We start from the raw sequence: 19,561 nt of genomic DNA on the forward strand, positions 1-19,561 counted from the left end.
GGATATCTTCAAAAATTTGCGTTACCGGTAGCTACTCTGCCCATGTAGCTACGTCATAAACTAGACACAATGCAGGAACCGCTTCAACAGCTACAGTCAAAAACACTCCGACGTCTTCTACTTCGACGACTGAAACGATTGGAGCCTTGATTTAGGCTAGGGCAGGAAAGTCAAGTAGAGTAGTAACATGAAGGACTCTCGTCGGTTGAACGTAACAACAAGATACGGTTGCGCAAAAAAATACAGCCTGCGGTTATCTAACATTCTCATATGTTAGCCATTGTAATACTCGCTGTAAGAGTGTAGCTAACGTGTGACGCAGTGATTTCGATGTCAAGTTCCACACGGTAACTGGGTGTTTAGACGTCGGGGTTTATGTACAAGAGGTAAATACACAGATTATTATAGAGAAGAGCGTGCAACGAAAATATCACTAGTAATAATATCGAAACTAAAGCAACAACGCTGATGTCATTCAGTAGAAAAGACAATTCGTGACGAGGCCAGCCAGGTTAGCTCGGTTCTCTATACGGTTCGTTCATCTTTTGATGCTGACTGCCGTTCACCCTCACCTATCCTCATCACACCCCAATGCGAATTGAGAACTATCGAAGTAAGCTGTACACAGCCAAAGGAGTAGAAATAAGCTAGATAGCAACGAGAGACTGTGGTATGAAAAAAGAATCTGTGGTGGTATCTTCTCGAGTTCGACTGTCTTCGTTGCCGTTGTTGTGACCACCGCTGTCTTCGCTATTGCTAGCATTAATCGACCGCTCGCCTTCGTCTCTGTCGAAGTCGGTTAACGAATCTTAGTTAGACCGTGGACGAGTCTAAGTTTGACTGTATATGCACGGATATCCAAATGATCGATATGTTCAATCAGAAATCCGGAAGATTTTTATAGATTCCGTACGTACTTAGGGTATACAAGCATACGGTATGGTTTATAAGAGTACACTATAAGCCGCTAGCTGTGATCAAATGGAGCCAGCACGCTACATGTCATGTATATTCTTACATGTTTTCTCTTTAGCAGACAATGTGAGAACATCATCAGTCGCTTCGATACGATCTGTGTGATAACATCACCATAACGTCCGTACGCATACCAAACCGTTCCGTCACCACCTTAGATCCGTACATGATAAAGGTTAAAAGGATCTAGGCAGATCTGTTCTGCATAAATAGCTACGACAAGTAGGTCTTTCCACTAACGTTACAGGTTACGATTTCTCAGCAGTTCAGAGACTGATGCTTCGCCCCACCATTGACAGCTGCACTGCCACCTCTTGGTTAGGACTCGCTCGTGAAATTGTGGTGATAAGCATGAACCTATAGAGTGTAGCCATTATTAGGTTCGGGCGGACTCCAATTTATCGGACGTTCGATCCAAGAAATTTACCGCTTACCGAAAGAATAATGGGGGTGTTAGATAGCGCTTGTCGCACCAAAATGCTTCTGTGGGAAACGTTTCGTCCCAAGCGGTTTATTATAATATACTTGACGGCCGTCTTTGGCAGCATAGTCGGCACCAGAACGAACTATGTACCACACTGTTAAACTTTCAGAGACTGCTTAAGTTTAACTTTTTTTAGTTGAGCTCAACTGAATGCAGTCCTATTGCCGTCGACTTGGTGACAAAGATATCAACAATAGTGAAAAATGATTCTGTGAAGGAAGCTGACTGATGAGGTATTTGACAGATTCAAGAGTTGGCATAGACGGAAACGGATGTAAGAAATCGCAAATTGATAGTTGAAAATTTCCATTTATCGCCGAATGTTCTTCGGATAATGTCAGAAACCTTGCTATGAACGAGGATAACAGAAATCGAGACATTATCACAGTTTATCATGCCACTGAAATGTTGTTTCCGACAAACTTCGATCCAATAAGTATTAAGCTCGTGGACTATCATAGACTAACTGTGCAGAGGATGAAATATCTACGGTTGTGTATCGGCGATGTTCGGCTAATTTATCTGGGTATCCTAGAAGTAAAAAGCTATCGAAACGATAGCTCGTTAGAGGACGTATGCACGTACCTGAGGATTTATCAGACATCATAGTATGATTCGTTGCTATTATCATTAGTTATAACTGTAATCGGTCTTTTCTTTTCTTCCAGTCGCAACAAAAGGAAAAATCCTCCATTGGGTAGTTATCCTCACAAGCACGTGCAAATAAATCTGTCGCTATTAGTACACTGACACTTCGTATCTCACAAACCTATTGACGAATCACTGATGGATGAAGAATAGCTGAATAGATACATCTTGTTTTTTTTTTTTTTACTAGTATATATTGGCAAGCGTGGCTTCTGTTGATAGGCGTACTTTAATTTTGCGTTCACGCTTTATTTTGGTTAGCAGCTAACCAGAAAATCCTGCAGGTTCGATAGGCTCTCGATATAATGGTCGACAGGTACGTATCACCGAGTGATACCTGCTTGAGCCTCACTTCCCGTCGTCTTCACAACTGTACCCCATCGCATCGCAGATGTTCCCCACGGCCGAAAACAACTCAACAGGATACAAGTGGCAAGCACATAGGTAGACATTTATCTAGAGTTCAGCATCCGTTCATACAAACATGTATATACTGACACGTGTTGTCTTCGTGATACCTCAGCTTTAGCCACAAAGAACAAGTGCAATGACTGCAATTGACGAACGTTCTCTTCGATATGCGCCATCGTCCATCTTATGCTGTTTTCATAGTGACGAAAGGTTGCCTGTATAGTTTCCTACGTGGTGTCGCTACTCCTTATAATGCACAGTATCGGCCATCATTCCTAAGCGATGTCGACCGGTGCTTCGATGGTCCATCGATTTAGTTTGGGATTTGTGACCGGAGACGGAGAAGCTTCGCAAACACTCGACTAAAGTCGACTTAGGATCAAAATCAATACCGGCAGCTCATCGTTGGATCTATTCTTAGGAAAATATGAGAGGTTCCCTTTGATGGCCATATTGTTGACCTAGTAGAAAAAAGCCAATTGTCGACAACTGCCAGAAAGCTGCTAAAGCGACGTTTTTTAATAGTGGTTCGACAACAATGCGCGTACTTACCTCTAGAGTACTTGACAGCGATGGGTGTAGGCACGCAGCCGCAATCTTGCTTGGGATTATCCGATAAATTTACCTGCAATCATATGACCGGTTCGCTTACGAATATCTGTATTGGTGAATACGCATAGCTCGTGTATGTCAGGTTCCGGAGAGCTGTGTACTCGTTTCTACAGTCTTCACGTCTTCCCGACAGGTCGATAAAATTCGTATTGAATAACTAACCAAGGGCGACGTAGTAAGGATAGCAACGTTTTTTCATTACCACGGGACACAAAATCGCATTTGCCTTCGTCCACCATGTAGGACCACGACTGAAACGTCATAGACTTATACGAACTAAAAAAAAAGGGCTAAACTTATAATTAGTACGTTGTCCGTTGTCAGTCTCGCTTCTAGGTCTGTTAAGCCCTATTAGGTAGCAATAATAGAAAAAAAACTTTAAACGTTTAGACGAGTGTTAGCTCAAAAAATACATACGTGTTGTATTGTCCTATTTAAAAGTGCCCTGTTGTGCTAAAAGTGATTAAGATATTTCCCCAGGGCTGGCGAGGTCGTTTTCGCTAAAGTCTAACATTTAAAGCCAAACTTTAATACTTTTTAATCTCACACTTTAAGGCCAAAGGGCATATCTATCTTTGCATATCCGGCCATACGTCCGAACACTGCAGCGTACGAACACGGATATCTCTACGTACCAAAGTGCCTATGTTCTTGCAACGGATATGAACCACTGCCAACTTTATTTTTGCAAGATGCCCAACACTTGTGAATGTATTAGAGGTTGTTAGCCCAGTGGTTACAACTCGTCGAATGTTTGATTCTGACCCAGTTTATCTCATGTTGTACGTTTTAGCGGTGACTAGAGGAAATTAGCAAAAAGTCTCAACTTGTTGGCGAATGCGTGCCCCATCTCTGTGTTTTCCGTTTGGGTCAAGGTTTTTGTTTGTGAAATAAAAAAGATCAATCTATTTGCTCGACTGCACTACTGCCGATAACCTGAACCAGTATAGCTTTGCATTTGCACAGTCTTTACTGTCGCTCATATTTTTCTCTATGGGACGATCCGGCGCAGATCGTCTACTACGGCGCATACTGCGTCTATACGCGGCAGCTTTGTCCTGATTAAGTCCTCCACAACAAACCATTTCGAATGGGGCCGTCGAAAATGCTAAAACTAAAAAAAAACTTCACACTTCTTTTTCAAGAGAAACGAAGCCTAAAAACACCAGCACGGACCGAAGAAGAATACAGGCAAAAACACGAAAAAATCCAACAATGAAATGATAACAAAAGGGGTCGTGAACGACCTGTTGAGTTAAATCTTTGTCAGAACGTTGTTAGAGAAGAAAAAACATTTACATGAACTGCATATAGTGGCCGCGCTTCGAATCAAGATGAGCTAAATAGCTGTTTGCCTAGGCTGCTTCATTGAGTAAGCCTTGATCAAAAAGAGGTGTAAGAGCTGTTTTCCATACACACTGTTTTAGCAACACAGCAAATGCTTCTTCCCGAATAGGTTGTGTAATTTGAAAAGCACGTATGCTGTGTTTTTCGAAATAAAGCTGTCTTTTTACCGTGTTTGGTCAGAGGCGTACGTTGCATAAAAGTATCGAAATGTAACCCAGAAAAAGGCAACCGCGTGCAGCGATAGTGATTGCTAGTAGATAGAAGCAAAATAAAAAATAAATAAATACATTTTGTTTTTATTAAGGTCTAGCAACGACAGTGATGCCGTTGACAATAATAAAAAAAAACAGAAGTATATCAAATATTGTTCGGTATTATGATTAGACTAACACTACACAGGCGTTGTATTTAAAATTCATAGCAATGTTTCATTTGTGCTATCTCAGCTTCTAAACCATTATATTTTTTTTGGAGTTTCTCTCAGATTGACGCTGCAATTTGAATGAAGAGATGGATGCGTACCGATACTGAATACGAGAAAGTTCACTTTGGTTTCTACTAAGTTCCTTATTTTCTAGAGGATACGCCGTTTGTTCTAACGGAGAAAGAACAAATAACTAAGGGAGCGCTTTTTAGAAAGACCGAAAAACATAAGGAAGAATTGTTATTTATCGAATAAAATAAGGATTTAGGCGATGTTCATATCTTTGAACAATCAGGACACCTAGACGTGTGCATAAAGTTTGTTATATCGGACCGAAAGCAAAAAGACGCGTGATTTTTAGTCTTTTTTTTTTGTATCTTCTCTGCTTTGAATATTTTATTTATTAAATAAATACGGCAGTAAGAGTTGTTAAAGAAGAGAAATTGGAAATATTAGAAAACTGAAACGGTATACGAGTTTGGGTCGAGATGTACTCTGCATACGAAGGATGCCGATGATCGCAACCAAGAAAGGAATACAGCACTGAACATTTTATGTTCATCAATGTTTCTACAATCTCGACGCCTCCCTGTTGTTTCTGTCGCTTTAGAAGATGTCTGTTTTGCTGGGCACCGCCAAACTTCGGATAATGAACCAGCTTAATCCACTTCACTTATCGATGCATACGTTATCAAACTTGGGCCGCGATTCCGGCCCGTATATTTTTTGCTTACCGATTGCTATCCGTTATTTGAATAGTCTCTATTGCATTTGCTAACAGTCAGGCTAATTTCACTCAAGCACGATTAGAGATACTATCTGGTCGGGTGACCCGTACCGTGGCTTGGCAGCCAATCAAATCATATCAGAGAAATTCAGAGCAAAATTTCCTCCAGCGTCCACGCTTTTTTTGCTGTTGACACCGAAATTCTGCCCCTGGTGGCTATTCGTGTGGCCTATCGGTTGACGAAATATATTGGATTATTTTATCAAGGTATGCAAAAAGAACGATCTTACATTATTTTTATTTTAGGCTAATAATAATTCCTTAACAATTTCTGCAGTTTTACGATCGCATTATTACTGTTGCATGTTTGCTGCTTACTTGCTATCCATATTATATATATGCTATACATATACCCTCTTCTAGCAAAAAATCAGAGTTATGTAATAAAGTAACGTTTTCAAACAAACGTTTCACATTGAATGAATCCAATTCCTCTGTGTTGGTAGGCTCCAGAATTGTCTGCATTTCAGCCAGCGAGCAATCCTTCAACATATAATATGATTGTTTCCCTGTTACTAGAAAGGCCTCAAAGGGTGGTCCTAGTTCACTTTGTTGTTGAGGTGAGTCGATCAACACGAGTTGCGCGCTCACATTGTTTTCACGGCGACAAACCAAGTCACGTCGTTCAGCAACCGACATTTCACTGTGCGTGTCCTTCGCATAGTGCACGTGCGTGCCCTTTGCGTTGTGCAGCGGTGCTTGTTCCATGACGCCGACAGCTCAACACGTTTCACGGTATTAAGGGTTTATGGTAGCTTTTGATCTTCCTTCTCGCGTACGTACTTCACTTGTTTTGATGCATAATTAATGAACGAAGATAAGCGGAGATATTTTCCAACTATATAGACAGCCGGTCGGCACTCCGTTGTGACTGTGAAGAAATTGCTCTGCTCTTATATGCATTAGATATCCCGACGTGCTACGAGCTAAGTGGTTCTGCTAGTGATGATCCGGGCGTCAAAATTTCAAGTATCCCGGCAACGGCTGGACTGCTATTGTGTCAGTCCCTATGCGAAAAAAAAACGATCAAGCTGGGCAAGTATCTGCCACAGTAGCGCCTCGGAACTCTCAGACAGAGTCATTTAGCTTTCCCAACTATAAACCTAAGCTCAAACGGGTCTAAGGTAGGCGCATCCACTGATCGTAGTGGCGTATAACGTGAGTGGACGGCGACAACTGCTCAACCAAGAGTCGAATGACACGTTGGTGCCTCTCAGGGTTCTAATTGTTATGTTAAGGCCATTCGACGATTTGGAAAAATACGAGGCTGGACCAGAAAACGGATACATTTAACGACGCTCAAACGAACACGCCTCGTTTGTGTTACGTAAGCCATATATGTATATATATATAACGTTCAAGCAAGCTCGTATAATGTAATAAAGATGTAATTATACATAATCCTCTACTCTAGCAGGATCCGTACACACAGGACCACTTTTGTACGTACAGGGGGTTGAACGCCAAATATATACTTTCGAATACATTTCAGGTCAAGTTAATTAACTTAACAGGTTAGTATCATATCAATACCAACTCAATTTTTTGTTGATTATACAATAGATCGTTACAAGTAATCGCAATCCTCATTGTGAACGTTTGTTTTTAGATGGATTCAGTGGAAATGGGTACTGTGAGTAATCAGCATGATAGAGGCACTCTAATTTGAGTTTATAGTGGAAGAAAAGGACGTTTTTGTCGAAGGTACTTCATGAAATACGGTTTAGACAAACTTCAATCAATTCACACGGATGGCCGGTAATCGTGTAAATTCTACTCGCTTTTGTTACATATATTTAAAAAGTCACATAATATTGCCAAGAAATGCTTTAAATCGTTATATTACGAACTTATAGATCTTGCCCGCGTCATATGAATCTTAAGAATCATTACATCGATCATCTTTAATCGGTCTGTGGAACCCCAAACTGGATGATTAGGCATTAAAGAGATTTCACGAATTAGCTAACATTGTTATCACTACTGTTATATTTTACATACTATTCCACTTACTAAGGCAGACGTATCAATTAATTTTTGTTGATGTTGAAAACTTACTTTAAACAACTATCCTACTTATCGTTACCTGTCGCAGTAACTTTAATACGTTTTAGAGCTTTTATCCTTTAGTAATTAAAGAATTGGTTCAATGATGCCAACGCCCGGTAAATGGAAACAGCGTACGTCGCAAGCAACGTAACGCGCGGCGACCGATTTCTTTATGTGCGTTTTCCTTCTTTCTTATAATGGGCGAAGATGGCTTCCTTTTGTTGTGGCCTAAAGGGCGCGCGTTCAAGTGGAATTCCGCTATCCGCTCTGCCTGTCAGGTTCGGTACCGGTGCGTGCATAAGTTTGTTTTTGGAAAGGGAAGTAGAAAGGGTAGACGCCGACCAGCATCTCCTCAACAACCACATTACATTACGGTGAGTTTAACGATCAGCGGGAAAAGGAGTTTTTTTTTTTAATTGCACTGGTTTCGCTGTGTTCTTCACTGTACTGTTTTCAGAATCTCCGGTATCTCTTTAGGGGTAAAGCTCTGACTTGCGACCGACGCTGGTTGCGACATTATGCCGCGATATTGGGGATTTCAGGGGTTTTTGCCACTACGAAGCCCAGTAGGAATTTTGTACCGTAGCTGTTTCCGCCAATCTTGCGACACGGAACACCTTCTGTAACACCATCCCATCGTCTCCCCCATTTACTCCTTCTATTATCGTCGTTTCAACGAGACGAACAACGAGAAAATCAAGTGAGGCACTTTTAAGAAAGGACAGGTACAAACTTTAAACGCCCGGAAGTAATAATTTCGGCCATTACCTTGTTGTGTTTACCGGCCTGTGTGTGTATATATGCGAGTACATATACTGCTGCTAGCGTCCATCTGAGCTGGATGTACATGCAGCTGCATATTTGGCTACTTCCTTGGCTGAAATGCCATTTGGAGGCCAAGTTCTAGAAAGTCTCAAAGGAGTGTCAACAATAACAGAGAGCCCCAAGAAATAGAGTTAGCCATGAAAGTTTAAAGTGATGATAAACGCTGCGCAGAAAAAGGAAATTCGAAACAAATTTTTTGCATACGGCACGAGAAGCATGTCTGCATGTGTGAATAATGCTACACAGCCCCTGGCTTCTTCAAGGCTTAAATCAACATCTGAAAATGATAAAGTATATGCACGTTCCTTCGGCAACTTTAGACAGTTTTGCTCTCAACCAATGCTCTGGGTAACGGTATGTAGATGATTGAGAAATATAAACGTGGAGGTCGTACAGCTAGATATTACCACTTGCATATATTTTAAGTTATCGCATCGGTTTATTGACTGGAGAATAGTAAACGGACTAAGTTTAGAATGTGCGGTTTTATTGGGGCGCGTCATTTATTTTTTAAATACATAACTTGCTGTTTGCCGGCTCGTTAGCTTATCAAACAACTTACCCGTTGTCATTCTTATCAAAACGAATTCATTTTTATCAAAACCTATTATTATATATATATATTACTTATTTGCCTGTAACCAACTCCATTATCTAATGATTAAGATGATATCTTATCATTCAATTAATTAAGTCTGAATGGACCGCATCGATACTAGAAGACGTTTTTCGTTCATTGAAACCCATAAGCAGTTAAAAGAAGTAAAACCTGACAATAGCGCCATCTGTGGCGATGCTAACAACTAAGACCGAACGATTCAACAGGACATACAGTTATGCATGCATTCACCTCTATACAAACGCACCATTAAGTACTATGGAATCTATTAAGTGGTGGCTACTTCTAAATGTCGATTTTTGGCGGACTTATCGATGAACTAACGAGCTCACAACAGACGCAACCAGAAAAAAATCCTGCTGCAACTCTCCGCGCAACTTTGTGCTATACCTGATCGTTACGTGTAATCAGACAATTCTACGTGAATGAGCACGTTCATCGAGTATATAGTGCTCAAAAGGTCCCATTTAAGGACATATCTTTACAGTGTATTTTCCTAAAGGAAAACAGAAGTGATCGCATGGATAGCGCCTACCGCAGCTGTCTTCAACCGATTGGAACTGACTCAGCATAAACGAGCACCACCGAACGAAGTAATAGCACAGACACCTATGAAGCGCTTATGGCTGTTGTTCAATTGAAGTATGTCACTTGACCTGCATCAAGCAAACTTAGGTGGCTCAGATGAAGCGAACTTGCGTTCCAGTTGGGTATCCCGGGCTATATTAAGACCCACCACTCAGCTTTTCTGGTGCAACCGTTTTCCTGTTACTTTTTGTATTGGTATGGTATCGCTACTTGTTTGTTCAAATTAAAGCTGTCATATCAAGTTAGTGTAGGGTAACGCTACTCCCGCTGTTATTAGCTTACTACCATTACCACTGCTGTTATTACTTGGACCGTTTCCACTCCTGCGGTTAGTTCTACGACGGTTGAAAATCTAGTCGAGCCGTAGAATACAGGGTCTAAAATAACCGGTGTGCATTTAGCCTACCTAAGCTACAATCCTACCAGACCGCATGTATTGAGAAAGTCATTGGGCGCCTATGTTCATGCTACTACGAATTTTCAGTTGTTGAACAAGCGAGCGAGATGTGACTGTGGCGCTGATATTACAGACAAGTAACGTAGTGATTAGTAACGATTCAATTGGTCTGCGTCTCCTGTAGTATAATACCTTATCACTGGGTGCCCAGGCGAGCTCAAAACCTGCGCACGGGGTGACGACACATCTGGACGGTCAATTCACTTACTCTTTATTGGCCATCTTTTATGATCAATGGCCGTGGACTACTTGCTGAGGTACGAAGTTACGTTTTCGTCTGGCGCTGGTTCGAAGCTAGCAAGCTTCTGTCGCCCTCTTCGGATGTTTCCCGTATCGGCTCCTACAGTAAAGGTACGTGATTAACATGACCACAACATTCGCTTGTAGCCATGCGACCACTGGTCCTTAGATTGGTTCTGATAAAAGTTAGCACATATTTTTGATGATTATGCTAGCCTTATTTGTGCTGATACACGGCGCGACACATGTACGTCGACCCGTTGCACTACGTAGTTGTGATCAAACACCTAGCAGGAGACAGCAGAAGGGCAGGCCAAACCGGCTACTGGGCTCGAGAACCGGGTTGGCCTTCCACGAATAGCTCACGATGGGAGTGAAGTTCGTCGCTGACGCAGCCATCGCCACTGGTAGTCGCGGTCAGCGTCTCCGCATCAGCTTCCTCGACATCTTCACTATCATTACTATTATTATTATTATCGTTTTTATACTTCGTAGTCTCGTTCTTTTAAAGCCCAAGCTCAGCCTGTTTCCTTTCTAAGTCGTTTCTTTACCTCGTCGGTCTCTCTTCAGGCTGTCGGGACGTGCCTTTGCGTCTGCGACGCCTCAACGAGTCCATCAGAGATATACGCAACGCTGTACATATGTGTACTGAACAGCTACGTCATCTTGGTGTATAAGATGCGAGGAATGCCGAAGTGTCAGTACGTAAATTGAGTGTACGATTTAATGACTGATGCATTAGGGGCCTTTTGCAAGCTGTTATAGTCTGGAGCGCCGGCCGGAGGCGGGACTGGTAGCCAATCGCCGGTAGCGAAGGCGCGTCTTTGTCCAAAGATCTGCTCCTGTTCATGAACAGAGGAAGGCCGCATAGAAGACACTGGCCGGTCCTAGTGGATCCCAAGTTATGATGTCGAATTGTCAACAACGAGAAAGTAGCATAGGTTTGAGTCTGAAGCTCACGACGATTAAATATCGTCATTACTGAAACCGAAACATCTATAGAATCTAGGAGAGTATTTCCTTAAGTTACGATGACGGCTGGTTCTCGAGGAGCTCTCAACCGAAATTGTTCTTGTAGATGACCTTTCAGTTTGCTACTGTATTTTCGCTGACGTGAAAAATGTTTCTCTCTGCCAGAATCCCCACTAACATCGGAGGCATTGGCAGACATATTCCCACATAAAGCCGACTCGTGTAGTATCGAAATCGACGCACATATGCTCAATTCAGCATAAGGATAAGGGTCAACCACGCGAGTCATGAATGATTCGATAGGGGACATTGCACGCAGATGCAATTTCCTATATACGTACATATACATTTGTTGACCTCATCTACTTGAAAGGTATTTTGTATTAATGCATAACAATCTCTACAGGACCGCTTGGGATAGAACAGAAAATAATACTCTTATATCATAGTAAACAAAAACAACAGGGTCTGCTAAGTGAATATTTTCTTTTATTTTACCTCACGTTTTATGCAGAAGAAGGCAATCGTCACGGCTTGAACCAGCTCCAACGAGATATGTGATAGAGAAATATGAAACGTAACTTTGCAAAGTAAGCAGGCGAAATTGAGCGCTTTTCGAAGAACGATAAGGCCGCTAACTATGAAGACATATATTTTGCAGATATATGCACCATGGTTAGATTTTTCACTGCTCGATATTTTCAAAAACGTCAAAGCGTACGATTACATCTCTAACTTCCGAATGGCAAACAGATATTTCCGCGTCCTCGTTTAGGACGCAATGAAACCATATTTGCACAGAGACGCCCCTAAAATTTGTCGAAGTAGTTCGATACCCCGCGGCTACAGATGTTGTTTGTGCTATGGCTTACCAAATATATGGCCAGAAGTCCAGTGGAGCTCACGCGAAATATGTGTGAGTCACCAAACGCACTCACCGAGTGAGTTCGTTAAATCATCATTTTGCTATCTAGTATTACAGGTCTCCTACCTGCTATCGTGTTCGATATAGGATCATCTATTTTCATGTAGATTTTACTGTCTGTGCGAGAGAGGACGCGTTCATTATCTAAGCGGTTCGTTCTACATAAACTGGCGATATTAAAACAGATCCAATATAGATATTGCTAGTGAATCACACGTTCTTCAACGAAAAAAACTATATACTGTTAAAACACTGAGTAGTATGTTGTTTATGCAAACCGTATATAGCATCTCTGAACTTTTTTTCCATCTCTCAACTTAACCAAATGAACGAACACCGTTATGGATGCGTTCTGCACAAGGCAGGGCAACAGGCAGTCAAAAACAGTGTATATAATGTTGTAGCATGTTAATTAAAATTAGAAATGGAGACTGTATCGAAATAGTTCCATCTTCGTCTCAAAGCAAATATGATCAAAGGTACATATTATTTTCTTTCTTCTTATACCATAGGTTTAAAGAGCACTACGATAACACACTCGTACCTGTATGGCACTTCCTCTGGGAACTAAAAGCGGGTAGCAATAATGACAAGTATGAGGAAGTACATAATGACATACTGGCATCATGAAACGAACATATATATAGTCTATGTTCATAATATCTTCGTATTTATGTCTTACGCCTTTTTCACTGATAAACGCCCGTAAACTTTCAAAAGACGCTTCGTGTTTCCAACGCGCGATATTGTTTTCATTACATCTCCATGTATATGTGCGTAGCTTTGGTGGTCATGGTCACCCCGCTAAGTAACACTGTTCTTCATTTGTGCACTCTCCAAATCTGGAGGGTTGTGCTTGACACTTAATCAGAATCAATAGACACATCATTTGCGCATACAGACAGAGACGTTGCATGGTGCAAGTTAGAATAACTAGAATTGTCCTCGTACGATAACTGCCACCATAGCAATTTGATGACGCCACCCATAAAACTGCTCCAGTACAGATACACTCGTGGTTCTCGCGCTTTATTGCATTCGATCATTTTGTTGTAAAGTTCAAACTTATCGGAAATTATCTTTTTTTTTTTTCTTGCTCGCGTGATTTTCAGCAATTAATCGTTACGTTCTCAGCAGTTTGGCATTTTTTTCTTGCTAGGTTGACTGCCTGGGTCGGTCGCATCCACAGGCTTCCTGTAGACGATATATTCGATGTGAATAGATTATTGTTTAGCTGCTAGCTTCTGAAAGCTACTGCGGTTTCATGGACCACAAGTCTGCCTGCTCTCTCTTAAAGGCATTCAAAGACACTGGCTAGCAGTGTGTACTGGCCATTTCGTATGCGATGAATGTAAATATACATCATGTCATCTTTTCAGAGGTGGAACATTACTGGTTCAAAACACTGATCGCTACCGTTCAGCTCGCGCCTAATCGGGCTGGCGGATCAGGTCGTTGAATAGAGTCCAAGGTACACTATGCAATAGGTCCCAGCAGGGTCGTTCCGTGACTCAACGTCCCTGTCTCGCATCTAGGGTTACCGCGCATTTATGCTGTGTTCTATAGCAATACTACTTATTGCCGCTCAAGTCAGCGAGAAGGGAAAAAGGTTCATAGCCGACCACGTCATTCTATTTCGCACGGCTGCAGATCACATAGCGTGCTTTAAATGCACGTGATCCTCGCTGAACTTCTCCTTTTTAGTCAGAGCGTATTTTCTTCTTAACGATGAGTAAAGGTGTTTATTTTGGATGTTTAAACGGCCCACCATATCGCAATGGAGGCGTAACCTGCTACCATTTTAACACCTTCGACCTGAGCTTGAAATAGCCCAAATATTGTTAACGCTAAAAAAGGCCCATAAAAATGGTGAGGAAGTAGAAATTTGCGTGCTTTCTGTGTAAATTACTGTTATTTAAATAATGATTTCGTTCCATGATAGAATCAATCGAAATACGGCTTTGATGATGACACTGTAATGACACACAATGTATCAATAAAGTAACAATGATAACAATAATAACTGGTATTCTTTGTCTAACTTTTTAACGCAGGTAGTACTAAGTAGGCAAAAACCTTCATCCAACGAATACAAACAGATAAATGCTTCACTCTTTACGCACTTCCTCCGACGATAAAGGCATCACTTCATTGAACGATTCCAAATACGGATGTTACTCTTAAAATTGGCCGTTAGGATCGCGACATTGACCTGTGTATATATTATATACCATTATATATTGTAAGTCTCGTTTTGCCGAGATGAGCATGAAGCTATCGCAAGTCAGACCTGGACATGACAACGCCAAACACCTAGGCCAATGCATACACAAAAATACGTACATATCTTTACCATATCATTATGTTCAATGCTACTATAGCATGATATCTGTAAACTTTTTGTCCGACACCCCCTCCAGATAGCCGGGTCGACCTGACTGGAAACAAACTGATAAACAATACATATATGGGTTTCTGTTTAATCACTTTTCCAGATGAATGCATTTATTAAGCACACATGTACAAATATAGATATACGGGCACAATTATTTGTTAGTAGCAAATAATTGCAGAGTAAAACCAACTGTTGGCTTTCGCCGGATGTCCATCGTCACATTTGTATTTTCTGGACACGTTCGTGGACGCATGGTCTGATACATGCATGTAAATCGTAAAAAAAACAATCGTGCATGTGCGCATAAGGGCATCGCTAAGAGCCAGATAGTCTGTTGCTGATGTTTATAATGAGCGTTTGTTGTTGTGACACGCTGGGCAACAGCGTGTCACAACAACAAACGTCAACTATGTACAACTGTACTCTTTCTGTATTTATCATCGTCCATGATGGGCGTAATTGTTCTTCGAGTATTCATTTCCACCAGCGCTGATTTGAGCGCTACGCGAGACAGGTTGACGCGAAAAGCTCGCCTTAGGATCCTTCTTTCCATTATTCTGGCTTATCTCCAATAGTTTCGAATTATTGTCTACCGACAGCTCGTGATCGAAATCGGAAATAGAATTCTGCCATTATGTGCCCGGATCGTCGTCGACCGAGGAGCAGGGACATCAATGGCATGAGTTTTACAAGCGATCATATATACCTAGTTCATGTCACCGTCGGATTGTGTCAAGCTTAAACCCAGTCACACATTGGCTTCCTTTACTTAACATTTGGTTCAGCTCGGTAAGATGTGTCACTACAAGATCGCTATGGGGCGTAGGTCTGTTTGTGTCGTACATCAATATAGTCCCATACGTTAGTCATCGTCAGTAACGTTTTCTGATGAAAGCAAACGCATTACAAGAACATGTCATGAAGGCAGCTATGTATAATTACTATGTCGAAGCAGATTTGCGTACCAACAACAGGTATTCTGAAGTATAAAAAACAATGCTTATAAAACAAATAGCAGTATCTATTATGATACCAGTTCACGAGGCTTGCTTTTGCCGCGCTTATATTTTCACTATATAGTATCTATAATTAGTATGACTTCATTTGTTAAACATCAGAGGGCGACGATACAAACTATTCAGACGGTAGTGGACGAGACGCTATCGTCTTCAAAGGACGGAGCGCCCTCTACCAACTTCTGCACGCGTACACGGATACACAACTGATTGACCGTCAAGTTCGAGGGTTGGCAAAATAGCGGCGCCAAACAAAACCCCGGGCCACCGATGTCTAACCAATTTCAGATTAACGTATAAGATACTGATTTATATCATGTCTCGAACAGGTGTACAACCGTACTACGTGATCGAAATTGATATGATGAGTGCTTGTTGTAGACACCAGTGAAGTGATGTTTGGTAGTAAAGAATTTTGCCCAGCAAGTTCTTTATTATTAGTGCGTTATCTTATACGGTCTTATTTGAACCTGCATTTGTATAGGCAAAATGTAGGTTGTTTACACGGTGGTGATTTCTGTCGGTCTGATTACTTTTCCACTTCCCGGAAGAAATAGACGAACTAAATGGAAAAGACTTTACGCTCGTAGCATAGGTTTAAACCTTATCGCGTATCAGTTGTTGAAAAAAATAATATATATTCTTCATACACACTAGTAAGGACCTTCGTGTAACAAACGACTCTTTCGAAAGTTTCCTGTTATCGCGAACCGTTTTATATTACCCTCTTATGTGCCGCATTTTGGCGACCGCTTCTTAAGGTATCTTTCAAGATACCTAGATACTTCTATGGCCTTCCTCTCAAGTCACCGCAACTATCGTGGTAAATTATCGATTCTCGGCAATCACATGCAATGAAAAGCATATACCTATATATATATATATATATATATATATATATATATATATGTATGCAGAAAAGTTACGCGCCTGCCTTAACCATTGAATCCTCCTGCTGGCGGGCCATTTACCTTCGTCGATTGCAACTTTGCACAAACGAAGAAGGCTACGATATTGTGCTGATTGGCCTGTTGCTTTTGGCATTGCCACTGTGGCTTTTGTGACCTGAAACGGTTTCCCAATCTCCCAATGCATGTCCTGCAGTATAGCTTGTTTTCAGTTTATTTACCTCAGCCGTCCGCCACTTCTCGACTGCCTAGCCAATAGCCAACGACCGCTCGCTGTCATGATCGGCAGTCACGCAAGAGCCATTTTATCCCCGTTGCGGTCCTTCTTCTCATACTTATTGCTGTTGTTATGTAGTTGAAGTTCCGAACTGGGCGCTAAATGCTATTTAGCGCTAGTGTGGTGTTGCGTCAACATCGGTAGAAGAGGAATGGGCCGAGTCAACTGTAGTGATACGATTTGCCGTCGTTTCAAACAGCGAAAGTAACAAAGGCTTATTACATACATGCCCATGCAAAGGACTGTGCATCGACAAGCCTCGTTCGACAAAAACAGAACCCGGCACGGTTTCTGAGCAGTGACATCTTGCCGCGCTAGCTAGTTGTTTCTGCGTGCTTCAAGCTGTAATACTTTTCTAAACAAACAACCATTTACAGGCTTTATAAAGTATGTGTGTAATGTTCTAGCTGTTAGTAGATAGCATCGTGGCCTTACGAATACGATCCGCTCAGTAGATGATCATACCGTTCTAGTCCGGGTTTTTGTTGCCGCTTTCACTGGCGTCTGCTAGGTATACAGGATGTGGGGACACGGTAGTCCACTACTTCGTCCACCTGAACAGCTATGCTTACTAGTTATTTGTGGTCGTATACTCACCTCAACGATGGCATTCGCTCGTTGTCTGTCGAGCACTCCAATGCCCGTTGCAGCGTCTGGCAAATAACGTTGATACAACCAAGGCTATCAATCGAAGAGCAGGCGAGGCACGTCAGAAAATGAGTTTGCTAGAACACTGTCGGTCCCCAAGCAAATGCAGACGAAACACTCGATGTGAAACAACCGCCGGGCCCGGACCCGTTTCGAAACAGAAGACATGCTCAGTGAGTTCGTTCAGTGAATGCACTTTGTGAGACAAAGGCAGGCGGGAAGCTGAAGCTTACTGGTCCAGGGCCACCTTCCTCAAAGTAACCTTAGGGTATGGAAAAGATCAGAAGCGACTGAGCGGGCCGAAAAGCGTCCGATGTTTGATGGTTTCTTCGCTGGGGATCAACGCTCTGTTTTTATCTGGGGACAAGCTGCTGCTTCGTCGGCTGAAGTGTAAGCGCTATTTCGGGTTTATTCAAGTCTGAACAAAGCGCGCTCGGTTCTGCTTGATTAAAAAGACAGCCGAATCTTTACGACGTCCCTAATAGCCGTTGAAATTACACTACCCATCTAGCATAGACATCTCTTCTCACTTGTTGTCAAGACGACACTCTTGTATCATTGAGACGCTAAACTACTAGAACTTCTGCGCTACTTATTTTCGGCTTCTGTGGGTGCATAACAAACACTACTAAGCGTATTTCAGTCTTGATTTAGTTAGTATTACATTGACATTTGACTCAACTGAGACCTCAGGGGGCACTGCGAAAAACAATAAAAACACATTATGAATTTTAACTAAACGGCAGCATTTAATTAGAATGAGATGATAACATGAATCGTTTTTACTAGAATCGGATAGTTTTCGAAATATGCTTTACAGCAGACGTTTGTATAACGTCTGCTGTAAAGCATATTTCGGTATATTTCGTCCAGGAAACTTGTTTCGACTCAGTCACACAAAGACACAGATCTTCATTAGGTTCGAATTTACGTGCTCCTTGCCCGCGTGTTCAATATGAATGAAAAGTTTGACCTTGTCAGTTTCAAACAGTCTGACTGGTATGAATACCAAGTAATTGCGTTCAGCAATCAGCTGAGACGTATGAGCGCGAGGCATGTTTTACTGGGCACCTCAAAGGTCAAACCTCGACACATGTTCACAACTGACCCACAAAGATTTAATACGTACGTCACATTTGGATCCCCCTGAATTGTGCCATGTTCTGCTAAGAATCTAAGGACGAGATGTTTCCGAAAGTTCCGATAAGCCTATCGATCTGCTAGGCAGGCCAGACAGAGCCACACTGGATACCTGCAGGCGGCGTACGGTTTGCGAGAAAACAAATTGCCGCTGTCATGTCGGCTTATCTATTTGACACGATACCCTGTTCAGTGTCGACAAGCGCTGTTGAATCTGTCCTCAAAGCGGAACTCGATCTGCAAGCTATTTAGAATGGCATTGGCAAAAGCAAGAGATCTTCGACTGTTTAGCCGAGCGAACTTTCAACATAGAATAGTCGAAACATATATATAATAACTAAATAAAGTGCGGCTTTGATTTGTTCCACACGACGGAGAGAAATTTTACTCACAATTACTATTTACTTTATACTTAGATTGTCCGGTGCAACATTGTAGGGTTTTGATGAAATAGTAATTTATTTGTATTTGATAATTAGGCATCTGAAACAGAAGTGGATTTTATCAAAGTTCGACTGCTGGCCAGCATGCACGGGGCCATTGTTACGACCTTCCATCGTTCTACGATGTGTGCGAATGTCACGACGCGTCCCCGGTCCGCAAGGCCTCAACCACTCTTCCAAACGATTGAAGATGGCAGTCATCAAATTTTAACCAGACGAAACTTCATATTCACCTAAATGTGTGGCCAAAAACCATAATAGCTCGAATACGAAAATTTTTTTATTCTGTCGACGCGAGCTGATTTTCCTTCAACCCGGTCAATAGGCGAACAAAGAAACTGCACACTCTAATGGGAAGCAATCTACGTAGT

At 41.8% G+C, this 19,561-nt stretch overlaps 1 protein-coding gene across 1 annotated transcript in view; it reads right to left on the minus strand.

Moving 5' to 3' along the window:
* LOC111268311 (uncharacterized) overlaps positions 1-18,296 on the minus strand; it is a 32,104-nt gene extending 13,808 nt beyond the window's left edge. The window contains exon 1 of the transcript XR_015314150.1: positions 17,557-18,296. The gene's annotated coding sequence lies outside the window, so the exon portion shown is untranslated. The remainder of the gene's footprint in view (positions 1-17,556) is intronic.
* Between the last annotated feature and the right edge of the window lie 1,265 nt (positions 18,297-19,561).

The sequence above is a fragment of the Varroa jacobsoni genome, unplaced genomic scaffold (genome assembly GCF_002532875.2).
Source record: "Varroa jacobsoni isolate VJ856 unplaced genomic scaffold, vjacob_1.0 scaffold_1274, whole genome shotgun sequence".
Taxonomy (NCBI): Eukaryota; Metazoa; Arthropoda; class Arachnida; order Mesostigmata; family Varroidae; genus Varroa; species Varroa jacobsoni.